The sequence below is a fragment of the Rattus norvegicus genome, chromosome 19 (genome assembly GCF_036323735.1).
Source record: "Rattus norvegicus strain BN/NHsdMcwi chromosome 19, GRCr8, whole genome shotgun sequence".
In the NCBI taxonomy this organism is placed as follows: domain Eukaryota; kingdom Metazoa; phylum Chordata; class Mammalia; order Rodentia; family Muridae; genus Rattus; species Rattus norvegicus.
In genome coordinates, this window is record NC_086037.1 from 39474251 (window position 1) to 39480250 (window position 6000).

The window sequence follows — 6000 nt, forward strand, 5'->3', positions numbered from 1 at the left end:
ATAATGTGACTTTTTTATGGACACACACTTTATGATGTAATTGCTGACATACTGTACCCTTGCTGTCATGTATTCTGTTCATCCTAGTCTATATCATTCTACAACACATATTCCTTATTGACTGTGTGCACCACATATTGAGTAACATAAACTCATGCCTGTAGAGCTGCAGGAAAAATTAGAACTTTTACAAAGGAATATAGAAGTAATCCTAATTGAGAACCATGTGCCTCAGTTTTTCTTACAATACAGCATCAGTATTAAACCACAGAGATAAAGTCCGTCAATGTCATTTTGGGAAGTATGTTTTTATAGGTGCTGTATTCCTTGACCATTCATATGCTGTGTTTTTTATTGTTGCTGATTATATTTACTTTTATCATTTAACTCAATGGATTTTTTTTTAAATGTATGTGTGGGTCACACCTGAGTGCATTTCCCTCATGATCCAAAAGAGGGAATAACATTCCCCATTGTAGATGGTTGTTAGGGACCATGTGGTTCTTCTGAGAGAGCAGCAGATGCTCTAACCTGGGAGTCATCACCACAGCCCCTGTAGGAAGCTTTTGTCCTTCCAGGGCATGTGCTGTACTAGGTGGACACGATCACCTCCCATTAAGGAGAGAGATCTCAGGAGATGTGTATGTACAGGCGGTTGAGCGATGCCTGCTCAATGTGGTAGGCTGTAGGCATCCATACCGGGCTCTGGTGCCTCCACTGCTCATTGTGCATTCAGGATCATCCTCCAGCATCACTCAGTTTCAATTCCAAACAGATCTTTCACTTACTATCAATGATGATTATATAGTTTATGAACATCTCATAAAATACAGAAGAGACTAGCCTCCTTCTTCAGGCCAACTTGGCATAATGAATTCTTTTGATAGAAAGCAAGATAAATTGTAGGGAGTGGCTAAAGATGGCTCGGACAACCGGTGGTCGTTTGTGGTAAACACCTACAGCGCATGTGTTGGCATACCTCCAGCACCTACAAGGCCAGGATGACATTCATGCTAAATAGGTATTTCATACTCCACCAATCCTCAGTGGACAAATTTACAGCCATAGTCTGTTTTGTACATAAGGCAAGTGCCTTTGTTCCTTGGGGTCCCCGTATTAACAATTAGGTGTTCCTGCAATAAAGGCTGTTGAGAAGAAACCGATGGTGTTGCGTCTTCCTTGCTGGTCAAGGTGTGCGCTTCAACTGGTGTCCCGTATGGGGACCCCAAGTCTTATCTTGTGTGGATCTCAGAACTTTTCAGCCTCAGGACAGTAAAGTCAGAAAGCTCCCAGGTAAGGGACCAGCCAGTTCTCTGGAGGTAAGCAGAGACTGTAATAGTCCTGGACACAGGTCTGTAAGGCTCCCGGGTAATAGGGACTATACAATTTCCCTAATGGGACAATAAAGTTCTCTGGAGTAAACAGAGACGGAAAAAAGGGTTTGTGGAGCACGGCAATGTTATCTTTCTCATTTGATCCTCTGTGGGTTGGACTAGCACTTTTGCCGTTTACTTTTTTTTGTGTTGTGGTGTGGCTACTGTTTGAATTTCCATCGTCTGGGGTTTGCGGGGAAGAGCCAACTAGTGATGGGCCACAGGATCGTGTGTAAATAAACACGCCAGTCTGCCCTGCTCATAAATCGAGTTAATCGATCCTAAAGCATGGGAAACTCACACTCCACCCTGCTCCTGTCAGCTCTTCAGGAGTTTCTTGGTCAGCGTAAGCTTAAAATCGAAAGGAAAATCCTGCTGAGTTTTCTTGATGAGTGTGATCGTTGTGCTCCATGGTTTATAGTGTCATGGTCTCTTACTTTACGGGCATGGGACAAGTTAGGAAGAGATCTGGATAGGGAAATAACAGAGGGCAAGCTTAAACCAGGGAGAAAGCCGCTCTGGCGAATGGTCTGTGCCTGCCTAGAAGATAAACGATGTGAGGAAGCTGTTAGAACAGGTCAGAGAATCCTTACAGAGCAACAAGAAAGCATGTCGGAGGGAGAAAAGCTCTCGAAGGGAGAAAAGAAAAGAAAGGGAGATAAAAGAAACAGAGAGAAGGCAAAGATGAAAAAAGGGGATAATCAGGACCAAGAAACAAATAAGATATTTAAAGGCATTGACTTTGGGAATGTCTAGTGACTCAGAGCTTAGTGATAATGACTTGGCAGACCTTGAGGAAGAAGCTGCTCGGTATGAGAAAGAGAGATATTATCCAGATTGGCCACATGCCAACGCTATGTGGCAGCAAGTCAAAGAGATAGATAAGAAAGCAGTTATATCAACAGCACCCCTACACCTCCGTATAACCCTCAACATAGGCTCATGGTAAAGCCTGCAGGAGGTACTTCTTTTTGCCCGGAGGTATGGAAAGAGATAGGATTGAATTTTCCAGCTTTTCTGGATGCAAACAGGCAGCGATATCATGAACCTGTTGACTTTAAGACAATAAAGCAATTAGCAAAGTCAGTCAAAACTTATGGAGTCAACACAGCTTTTGTTATCGCTCAGATTGAGGCTCTTGGCAGATACTGTCTCACCCCTGGAGATTGGGGGAGTTTAGCTAGAGCTTGCATCTCTCCAGGTCAATACTTGGATTGGAAATCTTACCTGTATGAATATGCTAACATTCAAGCTGCCATTAATCTGGCTTCAGGAGCAGATCCTCAGAGACAGTGGGACGCTGACATGCTATTGTGAATAGGCAGATTTGCTCTGGACCAGATTGGTTATCCAGATCAAGTCTAGAGTCAGATTAATGAAATAGCCATTAAAGCCTGGAAAGCATTGCCCAATAGAGGTGCAGTCTCCGGGAACCTTACCAAGGTTCTGCAAGGATCCACAGAGCCTTTTTCAGACTTTGTAGCCCACATGATAGAGTCCGCTACCAATGTCTTTGGAGACCCTGATACAGCTATGCCTCTTATTAAGCAGCTAGTGTATGAACAATATACAAAAGAATGTAGGACTGCTATAGCACCATATAAACATAAAGGTTTAGAGATGTGGATGAAAGTCTGCAGGGAAATAGGAGGGCCATTGACTAATGTTGGCCTAGCGGCAGCAATGATACAATTAAGAAAGAAGGTTACTGCAGATACCTGCTTCAAATGTGGCCGTAAAGGGCACTATAGAAGACAGTGCCCTGAAAGAAGTGGGGAACAGGGTTGTAAGAGACCTCCACAACCTAGATTATGCCCCCGCTGTAGGAAGGGAAACCACTGGGCAAGTGAATGTCAATCTGTGAAAGAGTTGGATGGTCGCCCTCTAGGGACAGGATATGGTGGTACACAGCCAAAAAAACAGACAACTGGGCCCAAGTCCCCAGGGCCCTCAAATATATGGGGCTCTACAGAAAGACAGGCAGGGACAGGACAAACAGAGGCCTTGGCCTTCTCTTCACCACCCAAAGGACTGAGGAGAGCCACTAAAGGCTCCACAGGACTGGACCTCCACTCCACCACCAGACTCGTACTGACCCCCCAAATGGGAGTACAGCCTATAGATACAGATTTTAGAGGACCCCTCTCTAAAGACACAGTTGGGCTGTTGTTGGGACGCTCTTCTTCTGCCCCGAAAGGTTTGCAAATTGTACCTGGAGTAGTTGACCCTGATTATTTAGGCACAGTAAAAGTCCTGGCAGCCTCTCCCCAGGGAATTACTGCTATTTCCCCTGGAGACAGAATTGCTCAGCTGCTGCTTCTGCCCAGCTTACATAGGCACTTTCCTGCAGAAAATAGGATTAGAGGAGACGGGGCTTGGGATCTACAGGTTCCCGATTTGCCTTTATCTCGTTAGAACTAGGTGATCGTCCCATGTTAACATTGACTGTGGAGGGATGGTCATTCCTTGGTTTTTTAGACACTGGAGCAGATCATAGTATCATCTCTGTTCATGACTGGCCACCTAGGTGGCCCATGCAAACATCATCGCAGGCCCTACGTGGTCTGGGGTACAAGATGGCTCCTTTAATAAGCTCCAAAGAATTGACATGGGAGGATGAAGAAGGTAGATCTGGAAAGATTACTCCCTATATTATAGACATTCCTGTGACTCTGTGGGGCAGAGATGTCTTAATAAATTTAGACATGAGACTGACTAATGAGTATTCCCCACAGGCCAAGGACATGATGATAAAAATGGGCTACATGCCCAGAAAAGATTTAGGAAAATATTTACAAGGACAAGTTGACTCAGTGCTGCTGAATTCTAAAAGAGACAGGACGGGTCTGGGTTTTTCCTAGGGGCCACTGAGGGAGGCATACCCATTACATGGAAAACATAGGAGCCTGTGTGGATTCCTCAATGGCCTTTATCCTCTGAAAAATTAACTGCTGCTGCTGAATTAGTGTCTGAACAGCTGCAATTGGGACATATACAGCCATCCACATCACCCTGGAATACACCTATATTTGTTATTAAGAAAAAATCAGGAAAATGGTGATTATTACATGATTTAAGAGCTATCAATTCTCAGATGCAAATAATGGGTCCCATACAAAGAGGTTTACCATTGCTCTCTAGTATTCCTGCTGGTTGGCCTATTATTATTATTGATATTAAAGATTGCTTTTTTTCCATCCCTCTTGCCCCGCAAGATAGCGTGCGATTTGCATTTACTTTGCCTTCTATGAATAATGAAGAGCCTGATAAGCACTATCAGTAGGTGGTCTTGCCTCAAGGTATGGCTAATAGCCCTACTATGTGTGTCAGCTATATGTAGGACAAGCCTTACAGCCTGTACGTGACCAATTTCCAAAATTAAGAATAATATATTTTATGGATGATATATTCCTTTCCACAAAATATTGGACACCTTAAAAACGGCCTATGTGGAAATGGTTAAAGTGCTTGAAGATAATCAATTGTTCATAGCATCTGAAAAGGTTCAGATGGGACAAATGGGGGAATATTTAGGAACAAAAGTTACTTCTAATAGTATTTCCCCTTAAAAAATTGAATTACAAAAAGTTCATTTAAAAACATTAAGTGAATTTCAGAAATTACTAAGAAGCATAAATTGGATTCAACCCTATATTAATGTGCCCAATGTAGAGTTACAGCCACTCTATGAGATCCTGAAAGGGGATTCTCAGCTTACTTCACCCCGTGCTTTAACCAAGGAAGCACGATTATCCTTAAGGAAAGTAGAGGAAAGATTGGAAAAGGCAATGCTAAGAAGGTATAAGGAAAAGAAGGATCTCTTTTTGTGTATACTGAGAACCTTTCGTCAGCCTACAGGAGTGCTGTGGCAACAAGGACCGCTTCTGTGGATTTATCCTCATATTTCTCCAAATAAGAGCCTTGAATATTATCCTTCTGCTGTTGCACAGCTTGCTATGTTAGGTGTTAAATCTTGTATTCAGCATTTTGGTATTTTACCCAAGAAAATTATTGTACCATATACTGCAACTCAGGTGGAAACATTGTGTGCCCTGATAGATGATTGGGCCATATTACGCTGTAGTTTTGATGGAGAGTTTGACAATCATTATCCTAAGGATCCTTTGCTACAATTTTTTACTGAATATCCAGTGATCTTTCCTAAGGTCACTGCCCCGAGCCTTTGTCTGGAGCGTTAGATATTTATACGGATGACTCCAAAACAGGTGTAGGTGCCTATATGGTTGATTCTCAAGAACCAGTATTAATTCAATACAGTCCAGGCACCCCCCAAATTACAGAATGTAAAATTGTATTGGAAGTGTTTAAAAGATTTCATGATTCTTTTAATTTAATTTCTGATTCTGCTTATGTAGTTAACGCTGTGCACTCACTTGAAATTGCAGGGCCAATTAGGTCGACTAGTACTGTATGTCAAATTCTTTTAGAATTACAAAAATTGATTTGGGCCAGAAAGAATAAATTTTTCATACAACATATTTGAGCTCATACTAATTTGCCTGGTCCCATGGCCAGTAATAACGCCCTGGTGGATGCTAGTACTCGTAAAAAATTTATTTTTTATGCAGCTCCAATTGATCTCGCTAGAGAATTTCATCAAAAGTTT